The sequence below is a fragment of the Carassius auratus genome, chromosome 34 (genome assembly GCF_003368295.1).
Source record: "Carassius auratus strain Wakin chromosome 34, ASM336829v1, whole genome shotgun sequence".
Lineage (NCBI taxonomy): Eukaryota > Metazoa > Chordata > Actinopteri > Cypriniformes > Cyprinidae > Carassius > Carassius auratus.
Window position 1 is genome coordinate 4506824 of NC_039276.1, and position 16006 is coordinate 4522829.

A 16006-nucleotide genomic window follows, 5' to 3' on the forward strand; every position below is an offset into this window, starting at 1 on the left:
AGTATAATTATTTATTAGTCAGTTTGTGATATTTGATATATTGGGTAGATATATGTTTTTACAACCCTAGCACAACCCTAAAACATAAGAACTACAACTGGGGTGCTGATGTCAACACAATTACTGAAGAGGGGTCTAGGGAGTTGTAGTTTTTTTTAAAACACTGGGTTTTTCTTAAAATTGGAAGTTGTAAATACTTAATTGGTGGCATTCCAGGGATTTTAGGGGATATCAAACAAATTTTTGGCATCAGACTTTAAATATTGTCTTGTTCAATTGGGGATTTTTATTTTTACGCCATAGCACACCCCCTCCCCACCACATCCCTTTGTGACTATGCTGAATTTATAACCCATGTCAACATCTTTCTATTACAGTTTGTCTCATGTATGTAACCCTTTTTGTCCCATAATTATAAGCCTTCAAATATGCCCTGTGGTTAAGGTTCAAAGGTCAATATCTCAAAGCAGGAATAATATAGAACCTTTAGATTGATATATGTTACTCTCCAGGTCAAGACCTTTCCATAGATGTATTTGGTTAAGCTCTATGACAAAGTTAAAAAAAAAATCACATTTTGGACATGTACCCTAACAGCCTCTGGTTCAGAGAGCACTTTGAGGGCTTCAAGTGTGTGTGTGTGTGTGTGTGTGTGTGTGTGTGTGTGTGCGTGTGTGCAGGGGCATCAGACTAGGGGTAAACCAGTACTGATTACAAGGGCCCCAAAGGAAGAGAGGGTCCTTGAAAAGTCTGGAATATATTTTATTTTACCTGGATATTTTTAGGGAGGCCCATCAGGACTGCATAGGGCCGGGATCTTGTGCAACGCCCCTGTGTGTGTGTGTGTGTTGAAATTATGATCAAAATGAGGATTGTTTGAGATTTTTTTTGATTGAGATCTTTATGATTATGGAGGGTTTTATGCCAGGATGAACACAGTCATTCAATCATTTATATATGCCACAGCAAATAGGCTACACAATGCATCTAATGATATAGTTAGATTTAAGTAGACAAGAAAAGTGTTTGCAGTGCTTTATTGGATGGCATGGTTCACTAGTATATAACTCTCTCTCACACACGCACGCGCACACACATACACACACTTGGATATGTGGTTTACGGGAACTCTCCATTTTTTTTTTTTTTTACACCATTTAGTATGGTTTTTTAAAGCGGTATGGTTTATGAGGACACAGATGTCCTCACAAACCATGTTTTCGTTGTAATACCCATGTCATTATGCAAATTTGTGTCCTCATAAACCATATACAAAAACACACACACACACACACACACACACTAACAGCAGGCCCTGACAGGAGGGGACAGAGTAAAGGTACACAGGACCTACAATTTCCACACTTTTATCAGCCCCCGGTCTTCTATTAGTCCAGTGGACCCGAACATCCTGTGTGTAATATAAATGTGGTGTTCAGTGTGTGGCCATTGAAAATGTGTTCAAATATATTTTCTATTGTAAATATTTGTAAGTCGCTTTGGACAAAAGCATCTGCTAAAGGATTAAATAAATATATATTCTTCACAGAAAATGAGCCAAGGCCAAAGTGTCCTGAGTTTGAACAAATAAATTAATCGTATCATTTTTATTTTGATAAAAAATGAAAACGGGTCCAACAGACCCGGACACCATACAATGGTTAAATGTAACTGTCACAAAAGTGGCATCACGTTTTTACGTGTGGGCAACGTAGCTCTGAGAGGTCACTGATTGACACGTGGGTTGCCCTATCACAGAGGCACAGAGGTCAGCAGATTGACAAGTGAGTGGGAGGGGGGGGGGGTGTCCGCTCTTTCCGCCACCCACCATTCATACTAGTGATGGGAAGTTCGGCTCTTTTGGCTCAGCTTCCAAAGAAGATCCGGCTCTTTCGACTCCTGAATGGGTCTTAATTTAGGATTTTTTGCAGAGCTTTGTTTTACCATAATTTTGCAAATATTAATGGTTTGTGTGTTGAAAACCCTTTCATGTGCAGTATTTTTTATGAGAATCATTATAATTGCTTAAATTTTGTGCATTTAATTTTGTTACAAAACCAGTCTTTTGTTTAATATTTTAAACAAAAATTTTTATTGCACAAATTAACAACAAAACCGAATATAAATCCAATAGAAATAAAAAAAAAAAAAGCAAATAAATCCACAGAACTAGAACCAAACTCAAGCAAACAGTTTAATGTCCTCAGTGAAGATTGGCATTCAAAAAAAATCAGATGCCTCAGCTTTGATGGACTGATCATATTTCTTTTTTCTGTGATTATCTGCCCTGTTTTTTTAGATTCCTCTGAAGGAACAGATGTTGCCACAATACACACAGTCTCCCCTCCATTAACGTTGTTACGACTCCTTAACTTGCAGTGGAATGCCGCTTCACTTCACCCCCCTCTCTGTTTTTACATAATGTTATGATCCCATATACTCACATCTGATTGGCCTCGATGCGATTGCTGACCAATCAAAACAAAGTTCTGCCTTGAGGTAAGCAGCCAAAGGAAAAACATTTTTGGAGCCGGCTCTCAATCGAAGCGAACCGGCTCTTCTGATTCACTACAAAGCATCGGCTCTCAGAGCCGCATCTTTTGCGCATGACCCATCACTAATTCATACTGTACATCCTCAAAGGTAGGTAATGAATACACGTAGTGATATCAACATATGCTTACGGAACCGGAATAATAAAGTTAGTTAGCGCTGTCTAAGCCATCATTCGTTAATTATTTATCACCATGAATTTATAGGGATGTGTCCAAGGACATAGGGGTTTATCCAGCATTACGTATATTAGCCTACCCATTTAACGTTAGCTGCAGTTGGCGGCAATGTGCTAATCGAGTTCAGAAAGATAAGTTGGAAACTTATTGATTCCAAATTCATGTCACTGCAGCAGAACAGTCAACTGCCATCAATATTTTTTTCCGTGGCCGGATAATTTCATACGTCTTTTATTAATGGCCCGCGGTAAATCGCACTCCCACCACTCACTCAAACTACAAATCCCAAAATGCACTGCAATAGCTTACACACAGGTCATTAAAACGGCTCAAGGGCAGAAATGTATAGTCATTTAAACGCAAAATAAACTACATCGATATTAATGATATCTCGTGCTGTATCGCGTTTGAAAAATATGAAACACACATGAAGTGTTGATATCTGACACTAGCCTACTGATAATGCTGAAATAGTCCAAATTACAAATATTTGTAATGTAACACTTTAAATAAGGCAGTTCCTATGTCTCTTTGGTTATTAAATGTTGATTGTTTTGTATTCTAGTTTTAAGATGCCACGAGGGTCAACAATAACAACCTGTGTGGGCTGCAAAGCAGCTATTGGTGTGGCCACCAAGACCTGCAAATATTGCCAGTCTGTACAGCCAAGAAAGCAAAGACTGGCAAAAAACTTAAGAATTTTGAGGACAGAAAGGAGAAGTGGTTAAAAAACCAAACCAAAAACCAAACCACCTCTCATGTTATTGATGAGGCATCTGTCTTGGTATGTGTTTAACGTCTGTAGCCCACAATGTTTAAGACATTTATAATTGCCTATATTTCTGTGTGTATATATATATATATATATATATATATATATATATATATATATATATAATATATATATATATATATATATATATATATATATATATATATATATAAAATATTATATCTTTATTTTCAGGTCGAAAAGTTAAACACATTGGGGTACAAGGCCATAGTCTTCATTGGAAAGAAAACAAAGAAACAGAAAACCTGGTCCGCACAAGTCCTCCAGCCAAAATGGCAGCTGTCAGACCATTCTGCAAAATGCCTGGACAGGATGAAGGCTCTTTATGAACTGTTAATTGATGGTAAGTGTGTGCGATTATTTAAAATCTTACTCCAATAGTCAACATAAAAATAAATGTGACAGCAATTACAGTTGTGGATTTTCTTGGTACCGCTGTCACAGGGCAAACCACAGTGGGCCAAAAATAGCTATTCATTTGTTGCTTCATCAAATTTGGTCTTTGCTTTATCCAATAGGTGTTTCTTTTAGTTTCTTTTTGTTTAATAAAAAATGTTTCTACTTTCAGAGTCTTACATATTAATATATAAATATATATATCATCTTTGACTTTGGGAAACACTGGTCAGCCTTTTTTTATTTTCTGATGGTTTATGGACCAAACAACTTATTGATTCATTGAAAAGATTATGAAAATAACAGTTGTTTGCAGACCTAGTTTCTTTTACTAGTCAGTGAGCCACATAGCTCACTGATTTGTCTGCTATACATAGCAAAATAGTCAACAGCAAGAGGCATTGCTCAATTCAACTTCAAAAAACTATAAACACATATCTCCACTTCACATGAGATAATGAGATCCTACAATTTGCACCAGAGTACAAAATCAGCCTCACCTCAGTTCTACAGAGAGCATAGAGTCCATAGGGCAGCATTTATAGACAGAAGAATACAAAAGACAAATGTACTGGACATTTCCTTATGGAGCACAGTCCATGCTAGAAAAAAGGGGACCTTTGTTCTTATTACAGGAGGTGAATAATTTCCTCTTTTTGTACCATTTAGGTTGTACTAACCAGCAGCCCGCCACCGGTCCTCCTCCCATCCAGTCCACCACCAGTCCTCCTCCTCCTCCCATCCAGTCCACCACCAGTCCTCCTCCTCCTCCCATCCAGTCCACCACCAGTCCTCCTCCTCCTCCCATCCAGTCCACCACCAGTCCTCCTCCTCCTCCCATCCAGTCCACCACCAGTCCTCCTCCTCCTCCCATCCAGTCCACCACCAGTCCTCCTCCTCCTCCCATCCAGTCCACCACCAGTCCTCCTCCTCCTCCCATCCAGTCCATCACCAGTCCTCCTCCCATCCAGTCCACCACCAGTCCTCCTCCTCCTCCCATCCAGTCCACCACCAGTCCTCCTCCTCCTCCCATCCAGTCCACCACCAGTCCTCCTCCTCCTCCCATCCAGTCCACCACCAGTCCTCCTCCTCCTCCCATCCAGTCCATCACCAGTCCTCCTCCCATCCAGTCCATCACCAGTCCTCCTCCCATCCAGTCCATCACCAGTCCTCCTCCCATCCAGTCCATCACCAGTCCTCCTCCTCCTCCCATCCAGTCCATCACCAGTTGTCCTCCTCCTCCCATCCAGTCCATCACCAGTCCTCCTCCTCCTCCCATCCAGTCCATCACCAGTCCTCCTCCCATCCAGTCCATCACCAGTCCTCCTCCAATCCAGTCCACCATCCAGCTCACCACCAGTCCTCCCATCCTACCCCTCACAGAACCACCTCAGCAGAAACGAAGTAAGTTATGTTGATATTTTCAAATAGCATATAAATCATTATTCAATTGCTAGTCATCTTTTTTTCATATGTTGTTTAATCACGGTATACATGATAACCATGTTAAACATTTAATCTGTCTCTCCTTCTTAAACTGAAACAATACTCTAAACAAGGAAATGTATTTAAATTTGAAAAAAAGAAAAAAAATCCAATGACCGATTAGTGTGAGGTGACTTTTGAGGTGTTATACCAGTAACTACTGTAATATGTAGGTCTGGATAACTTGCCTTTCAAATATTACTAAAGGCAAATATAACATTTTTAAAATTCTGCCAGGAAGATTGACAGATGCTGAAGCAAAAACAAACTTTTGGCAAGTGAATTACTGAAGTGGTATCAGCCACAATGTGCCACTAGAACAGCTTCAATCTATATAGGAACTGATGATGATGGAGAGCACTGTTGCACATCCAAGGTCTGCTGTAGGTGTTTGGTGACTCATTTTTAGCTGTATAGGATGCACTTCAGTCTACTGTGCATATGGACAAGCTCAGTATGTGCACACACACACATCAAAATACATGGCTGTAACAATTAACATCCTGTGCTGGTTTCTGTTAAGTAAGGGATAATGTATAGCGAGGCGGTTGTTATAGCGAATACAACCACGACAGGCTGATCGGGTCTACCAAAATGGCTACCTACCAAATAAATAAATAATTTTACACAAAATATTGATTTAAAAAAGGAGTTTATTGATTTTAAAACGATTGTATTGCTTCCGTTAAAGAACACCGTGTCCATGGGAACGCTCTGTTTTTCCATGGCAACGGTGTGTAATACTTATCAGTGGTCTGTTATCAAGAAATAACATTCTACATTAGAATTTAACCAAACCATGTAATAATAAATGATAATCAACTCAAAATATGTGTAACTTAGCAAGCTTTCATATTCTGTGGGGAGCGTGGATTCATGTCATCGTAATCAATTTCTTATTTCTCAGTTTGTTTATATGTGTTTATGCACTTATAAATTAGGCCCCTGATGATCATAAAAAACCCTATTCCAGTGGAGTTGCTATGTTCAATGAATTTACAATGAAGACAAGATATTTAATGTTCAAACTGAAAAGCTTTACTGTTTGTTTACAAAGATTCTCTCATTTTGAATGTCATGGGGCATGGGTATGCCATGGACACTAACACACCCCCATGGCTTTTGAACTTAGCACTGATAACAATCTGGATGGTCCTTTTCCTCTTTATCCCGAGGTACACAACGTCCATGATTTCAAAAATCTATTTCAAATGCGGACAGCACTCATAGCACTTGTAGTAGCGACAAACTGTGTTAACATATTTTTTTCCAAAGTGTTCCTGAGCCCACATTAATATCCTTTACAGTAGTGATTCCCACCATCACATAACATCCCCAGAAGGCTCAGTCATTCACAACCAAGGATGACTTGCTCGTGAATGAATTCCGGGGATGCCCCTTTTATGCCTAATCATGACACTCACGTGTTTCCAATGAACCTGTTCACCTGTGGAATGTTCCAAACATTCCCAGTCTTGATTCTGTCCCAGGTTTTTAGGAGTATGTTGCAGGGCTCAAATTCAAAATGAGTTAATATTAGCTAAAAAACAATAAAGTTTTTCAGCTTGTCTTTGTAGAGTATTCAATTTAATATAGGTTGAAAATGATTTGCAAATAGTTGTATTATGTTTTTATTTTCGTTTTACAGTTGACCAAGCTTCATTGAAACTGGGGTTTGTAAAACCCATTGAATCAGATTGACAAAATCTTCATACTTAGTAATTCATTATGTGAGACACTGTGGTCTGTGAATTGAAGTCTGGAAGACACATCTCCAGACAATATTGAGGTTATAGGATAAAGGTAATTTGTGTAGGAGGAACTACATTCATTGTCTTTTCCTTCAATTGGTCACCTGTGTGTACATCTTGTAGTCTATAACCCTTGGTAGAGCGAAGAAGTGACCATACAGCATATGGTTAAACAATTTCCATGAATTTCAATGAGTGCCTATATCTATATCTTTCCAATTGTAATGTGATATTATATATTTGTTATTGGAATAAAGGTATTTAGACCAGTATTCATTGTAATAACAGCTACATTTCCTTAATCTCAACAGATATGTCTGCAAACAATAAAAAGAAGCAGCAGAATTCTGCAGCCTCAGACATGTCTACAAGGAAGAAACTGAGGGGGAAAAAATCACCCAAAGGTTATTAAGCTTTCCTAGATTTACATTTCACCATTTCAAATCAGATTTCAAATAAAGTGATTATTTTACCCTAGCCAGATGTACGTAAGTCATAAATATATCATGTGTTGCCTGTCAAAATAATTTTTTAACTAATTGATGAAGATGTATGAGGTCAAACTCATGTACTTTTTTTGCTCTTTTAGAATGTAACCATGGTATCCTAGAAGGGGAACCTTACTACCCAGTGAAGAGGGTGATCCGCTGCAAAATGCAGAAGGTTAGCTTTACAATAATTAAAAGTCTTAGATGTACTCAGTGGAATTGCAGCACCCCAACTGGAAACCCCTTAACCACATAACTTTGATGTTTTTTCAGGGGATCCAAATGAAGTTGGTGGAATGGGAGCCCTGTTCACTCTGGTGTGTACAATTTATCATAGTTTTGATTGGAATAACCTAATTCTTAGCACTTCAAAACTTAAAGTAATATCCTTAGTTTGTATTTGTGGGTGGCTGTGGCTCAGTGTGTCGAAGTGTCCTTGGGCACTCTTCGAGAGAGTTGCACATCTAATGCTGGCTATTTCACATGCAAGCATGTCAGTCAATGAAATAATCCATGCCATGGGACCTTTAAGGCAGATAAACCTGACTGCCATAATTGAAAGACATATGTTGAACATAAGAACCAATTTATTCTGAGCAAAAGGGGAGGTCTTTCATGACCAAATTTTCAAGACTAATATTGTGCAGCAAATTGCAGAGGTCTTTTACAATGGATACCTTCAGAGCAGAGGTATATGATTTCAAATAACCGGCTACACCGTAGGTAATGCATATTCAAACCTTAACCAAAATATTACCATAGGCAGGAAATTTACTGTTATCAGGTTACTGTAAGTTTATAAACCTACTGAATGAAGGGGTGGCTTGCTGTTCATCATTGCCCTTAACCTTGTCATGTTTGTTTTGAATTTAATTCATGGCTGATGTAAAGACCTAAATTAATAACAATCTCTTTTTATTACAGTGGGGAAACTTGGCCGCCACAGTGGGTGACGGAGGAGAACACCACAAATTAAGGAAATGTTCAATCCCATTGTTTTGTTCCATAAGCTATGTGTATGTTGTTTACAGTATATTAAAAAAATTAAAATTCAAAAGCCTGAAAGACTCCCACTTTGTTGCAACCAGAGAACACATGCTGTTTTTACAAAAGCTTGACAGATCATCTCTCTCCTTCACACATAGATGATAGATAGATAGATAGATATTGCATACTTCAAATAATATAAATAAAATTAATTCACCTCCATGCAGAGAAAAACTTGATAATACACCAGAAATAAGTTATTACCACTGATCTTTAATATAGATCAGTGGTTATTACTAAGACCAGACACGTGGTGGCAGCACTGAATATGTCATAAGAAACGTCATCACATCAGTGGAACACTGCCTGGATATTTATTGAAATATTATGCTCGAGGAGTAATACCACAAATAACACGCCAGTCCATATTCTTGGACTAACAATGATTCCAAACTAAAAAAAGTACTTCTTTTTTGTAACTCGTCACTTTGTCAACATTAGTTTCTCCCGCTGCCACCTCAGACGAAACCATAGACTGTAAAAAAATATGGACGTAGTGTCCGTGACGTCACCCATAGACTCCTCGGTTTTGAAGCCTAAAGTGTGCAGAGCGGGCCGTCGCCATCTTGGCAGCGCATCACCGCGTGACTCTCCCGGATAATCGAAAATGGGCAAAAAGGCGGGAGCTGATTGCTGAAGCCACGCCCACCTATCGCGACGGCATTGTCAGCAGCGGCAATCCACCTGTCACTCAAGTGGCCACGCCCTTAATTATGCAGAACTTTAAGGCTTAATATAATTTAAACGGATGAGTTATAAAAAAAATCACCCCCCTCACAGTTGTCATGAAGGGCAAAATTAGCAATGTAGACCAAAATCATTTTTTGAACCAGGCTGTAAACGTTTTTTTTCTGCTGTAAAGTTGGGCATTTTAACACGAGGACTCTATGGGAATGACTCCCTTCTGCAACCAGCCTCAAGCGGCCGGTCGATGAATTGCAGTTTTAGTCACTTCTTTATTGGCTTCACGAGAGAGAGCGTGAGGTTGCCGCTCGGAAGAAACGCATATAGTGGGCAGGGGTTTGATCTGTCAGACGGAGCGAAATCGCAAGGAAGAGTATGTGGAATCTGGGGCCACAGCTATGCTAGGCGATAGCAGCGTCCATAGCAACCAAAACGTTGCAGTTTCACGTTATTCTGGCGAAATCAGTAAAATCTTCGCAACAACGAACAAGCGAGTGATTATGTACATCCACTGAGTGAATATTCTGAAAATAATATATATATTTCTCGCTAGAAATGTAATCAAAACTTATTTTTATGCAGAGACTAACTCAAAATATTGATTTTTTTCACTAAAAATGAGAGAAATGTCCGCCATGTTTTTTTGTTCTCACGGTCGGAATCTTGAAAGTCACGTGACTTGGACGCTAAACAATAGGAAAAGAATTGGCAAAAAAAACGTAACAGTCATACAATTCAAGGGCCATTATTGTAACCCCTCTACGTTTTGCACTTTGGACCAACGTAGTCAGGGTACGTTTTTATATGAGACTGGGTTGTATTAGAATATTAAAAATAAACATAATTATAAAACGTAACATAAAACGTAAGTAATGCTATATTTTGGATGAAAATTAATTTAGCATAACATTGTAAAAAACTATTTGTAACCTTTAAGTAACATTCTAATCTAACAAAAGAAAATGTAACGCATAGAATACAAAACATAATTAAAAAATGTTAAATTTTGGGTGAAATTATTGTTAGCGGAACATTGTACAAAACGTTTTTGTAACCTTTAAATAACATTCTAATCATGAAAAGAAAACATAATTTTTTTAACACTATAAAATATGAAAAAATTTACAAGATATCAATTCAGAATTGTGAGATGTAAGCTTTATATTTTATCTTTATTTTGAATTCGAATAGTTCTGACTTTTTTCAGAGAACTGCAAGAAAAAAAAATCTGAAATGAAATAAAATGCTGCAATTACCTTATTTTTTTATTCTATGGCAGAAAACTGGCTTTCATATTTTGGTGCCACATACAAAATGAAATAAAATAAAAAATAAGATTACAAAACTACAGTCAAAATTCTGAGAATAAAGTCAAGGCAGTACAGTGATAAATGACGTCAGATGGACACAGAGCGCTGACGGTGTGATGATAAAAAGACACAGAGTAAGACACAGCGAGTGAATCTGTGACGTGCTGAAGACTGGAGGACACACGAGTGACATTTACAGACGCTTGATCGACACACGGCTTCAGCCCGAGGAGAAGACGCACACATGTCTTTCTCTCAAGCTTTTATAAAAAGATTGTAAAAAGGTTTTGCAAAAGATTAAAAAATATTCTGTTGCTGCTTTGGCACTTTAGTTGAACTAACTGGAAGTTTTCAATGTTAAATTACTTCCAGTTCCCTTGATTTAGGTCTTTAGGTCACTTCCTTTAATACAGATCAAATATCATGATGATAATATACATTTTGTAAGAGTGTTGACACATTGCACTTTGTTGTGCTGTTTGAGCACACAGAAGAAATGTTTTTCTAAAAAAAAAAAAATAATAACATTCAAAAATCACACAAAAAAATCACATAATATTTAATAAAAGTATTTAAAAATCGAATGTAATATATATATATATATATATATATATATATATATATATATATATATATATATATATATACAGTAAAAAATATTAAATAAAGCAACCGTTTGCATCAATCTTTTTAAGTTATGACAACTTCTAATTAAATTATTATTAAATTAAGAGCTTAATATGAAGCAAAAATGCACATTTTTAAATTGATTGTTCAAAATAATTAGCTGCTTTAACTAACTTCAGCAGCATAATGAAGCATTGGCCTTGCTTCAGTGTTCTGGTCAACATCACTGACCTGAAGATTGAAGAATAAGAGACGTTTGCTGAAACAATGAGGAGAAACTCGTTTAGTCTCGTTTAGTGTTCAGACTCACTGAATGAATGACGGATGGCAGGTTAATTACAGCCGTAATCAAGCATGCCACAAATGCACCATGATCACCAGCGCATGACTAATGGAGTTCAGCTGAATGTCACACAATATGATCGGACTGAATGGAAAAAACGCTCTTTCCCTCTGGGTGGATCTGTGAGACTTTAACCAGCAGCATCTGATTCATGCATGAACACATGCAGTGAGGACGTTTGGGATCACGTACATCACTACACTTTTGGATTTTTTTGTTTGTTTGTTTTTTTGTAAAAGAAAGAGTATAAATATAACTGCAAGCAGCAATGAGACGTCAAGCCCTGAGGTGCAGCAATGACAATCACAGCAAACTCATCAAAGCACATCACACTTAACAGTCAGATGCTTTGCATTGAGCATCTCAAAAGCACAAAGCACTCTTAAGATTTATATATAAAACACTGCATGTTACGAGCCACATGGGATTCCAACCCACGACCTGAAAGACTCACAACACTCGGGAGAGACAGAAGAACAGGATGAAATTAAATTCTGCTTCTCTTAAGATGAAGGATATTTCTAAAGGTGAGCTCTAAATTATTATTATTATTTTTAATAAAAAACTTTCTTCCAGTAACATTGATAGAATGTCTGTTTAAAGTTATCTAGTGTTTAATGTTGTTCTCAAAATGTAAACTAAAACTGAAGAAAAGGGGGGAAAAAAATCCTATAAAAATAAAAATAAATAGAAATTTAAAAAAGAATAATAAAAATGACAAAATCATGCAACAAAATTACAAAAAAAATAAACTAACATTTAAATGAAATTAAAAAATAAAATGTAATTTTTTTTCAGCTGATGAGCAATTAAAACATTGACAGCCAATCAGAATACACTGACTTTACAGTGCTTGAACATTTAAAGCACACTTATAATAAACAGAACATGATGCATGAACGCTTTTGGTGTGAATGGCCTTTACAGTATGTTTTCCTCAATATAATCAGAGGAAGCCAGCTCATAAAACACCCCAGCACGTGTTTGGTGTGCAGAAGTATTTAAGTTGTTTGTGATTTAGTCTCTCTGTCTGTGGATTTAATGTGGATCTTCTCAGCGTCACAGCATCTCTGGAGCTTAACTCGCACATCCTCTGCCTGCTGAATTATGGGTATTAATTCAGTTTCTGTCACACTTCTCTTACTATTTCTGCATATAGTATTTAAGATTTGCTCAATGTGCAACAGACAACAGGAATACTGTATCCCACAATGCAATGCGCTCAACCTGACCTTCTGTTTCCAGCATGATAAATGAAGCAAAAGTATAAATATAACAATATAAAATGTTAACACTCAAATTACAGTAGGCCTATTTTTATAGTAAATTAATTTAATTTAAAATGAATGTACCTAAATAAAGTGACTAATTTATATATATATATATAGAGAGAGAGAGAGAGAGAGAGAGAGAGATGGTATACACTGTTTGCAAAAGTTTTTTTAATGTTTTTAAGTGTTCATTTAATACATATCGGCAAAGAAACCAAATATTTAGCAGAAATACTTTGAAGGCAAAGGCCTGGTTGATGCACATGTATCCATATCTCCAAATGCATGTGAATGATGACAAAATTCAAGATATGGGGTTTATAAAATGTATATATGTATATCATTTTATGTAGTTAATCAATATCACACGAAGAGTGCCATTTCAGTTTTTCTCCTAAAATCAGCATGATTAAAATGTGAAATTAAGTTACTACAAACAATAATTTAATTACAAATACAAAATGTTGCAGAATATTGTAATATATGAATGAAGAATAGCCTAAAGAACCTTTGCGCCAAAAGGGTTCTTTCTTGTCATTATAGAAACTTTTTAGCATAAAAGGTTCTTTGGAGTTGAGTAAAGAACCCTATTGTTCTATATAGAACCCAATAAAAGCTTTTTTTCTAAGAGTGTGTTGTCATAATGTTCACCTTGGAGATTGAAAGTGTTTCTTTTTTGAGACCCCAGGAGCCCAAATTCAGACCCAGAACAATAAAACCAAATCAAATAGTGAGAGAGTGATCTGCTCACCTGGTTAATGTTCGTGGATGTTTCCACGTGGCAAGCAGTGCAGAATGGAAATATTTATATTTTATTTGTTTACAACATACTTTTCGTACCTTAAATCAGTAAATGTTATGAAATTAGAGAACTAACCCAGCAAACATTGGTCCGACGGCGAAGTCATGTGCCCGGCCAAAAATAGTCGCGGTAGGACGGCATAAATCGGTAGAAATATGTTACACAGAACATTTCCTAAAAATGCGTTCAGATTAGTTTGAACATGTCTATAGTTCTTATTAAACAAAAACATTCTCGTTCATAATGATAAAAAATGTTTGCATACCAAAAAAGTTAATTGATCTTAAAAATGTGTTTTAAATGTTTGAGAGAATGTTCAAATGTAACATTCTCCTTCAGTTTTAAAAATTATACAATGGAATGGTTTAAATGTTTGACCATTTAAAAAATATTCAGAAATAAAAATGGTTTCAAAATTATAAAATGGAACCTTTGTATAATCATTTGCATAATCATTCTTAAATATAAAAAACTTTTGAAAGTTTAAATTAAATTAAAAATAAAAACATTAAGAAGCAGTGTTTTCATAACAGGAATGTTAGCAGAACGTTCTTAGAGAATCTTTTTAGTAGATTTGGAATAGTGCTTAAATCTCCATTTGTGCTCCACGGATGAGCAGAAAACCATCTGGATGATATTTGTGTGAGTACATTTTTTTTTATAGGTGAATAAACCTGACGGAACTATGTCATGACAGATGAAAATGTGACGTTTCCTAATGAGTTTGTGCTGTACTCTGGAGATGCAGAATGATTTGTGACTGCTTCAGTCGTCCTGTCTGGACCTGTGTCCTCCCGCACAGCTGAGACACTCCATCACACGCTCAGCACTGAAGACACTTTCTGGGGATCGTCAGAAAGAGCCTGGAGCACAGAGACTCCAACCAGCACAAGACAAGAGGCGTACAATGGCAGAAAGCACAGAAAATCATTCAAACACACCTAACACAGTGGGAAAACTATAGATGTAAAGCCACTACGTCATGTTCGAGGGGAATGAACTTCTGCTGAATAATGCAACGAATCTACAGATCCAAGCACAGGGAGATAATCAGTACATTAGTCTTTTCTGACACACAATAACACGTTTGGTTTACCGTGGATTACAAATCACACAAACCTCAAACCATGTTTGTACTTGAACAACAACATTGGTTTCATAACTGATGATCAATTTTTACTTTCCTCTTTTATTAATATGAAGCTGCTATGAAACAATATGTTTTGTATGCATTATAGAATAAATGTGACTTGATGTGATTTTTGAAATGTGAATTATAAGTATTATAATTATAACTAAGTATTTTCATGACAGCACAGCACTGTTTTTTTATTTTTAAATAAGTAATTATGTTAAAATTTCCATCACTTTTTATTTAAATCAGCATGAAGGCAATACAACAAATACTACTAGATGCATAGATGTTTTATCATTTAAATAATATATTGTTATTTATTAACTACTGACTCAATTGAGACAAATAATAATATAAATATATATAAATGTTGCCCACTAAGAAGATTAACTACATTTCTGAAATGTATGGAGTTTGGTATTTCTATATAAGCAACCTGTACGAAATTTATTGTTTATGATTTATGAATTTTTATGGTATTTTAAAATGTATTACATGGATGTAAACAGCGTTTTCGCACCTTGCTGCAGTTTAACTAACTGAAATAAATTTAAGGCCAAATATTCCTAACAGAAAATAAATAAAGAAAACTGAACCAAAACTAGATAAAAAACAAATTATATATATATATATATATATATATATATATATATATATATATATATATATATATATATATATATAAATCTGATATGAAATAAATAAATCACATAACAAAATGTAAAAATACATAAAAGTTAAATTGAAAAATATAAAAATAAATGCTAATTAAAAATTTCCACCAAACAAACCTAACTCTAGTAAAGTTTAAAGAGCGTTTAATTATGCTCTCGATACAGCTCAAAAAACATTTATAAATCATTAATTAAAAGTTTTTTCTAACGTTTTAGTTTGGTGTTCTTCTAATGTTTTTAAATGTTACTAAAAAACATAAAGTAACATTACCATTTGCAATTTTTTTAAACTGAATGTTCCCTTTAGTCGTTTTTATGGACATTCAGAAATAACATTTTCATAACATAGTGTCTTTTATAAAAGTGAACTGTCAGCAAAGTCTTCTGCCCAAGAGTTGTTTCTGAACTATGAGGGTGTCAGAGAATGACAGATAATAAAGCGTCTGGACTGGATTCATTGCCTGTGGA

The 16006-nt window shown here is 36.0% G+C and overlaps 1 pseudogene; it reads left to right on the plus strand.

Annotated features, from left to right (window-relative positions):
* Window positions 1-2376: 2376 nt before the first annotated feature.
* LOC113053800 (arp2/3 complex-activating protein rickA-like) lies at window positions 2377-8719 on the plus strand (annotated as a pseudogene).
* The last annotated feature ends 7287 nt before the right edge of the window (window positions 8720-16006 follow it).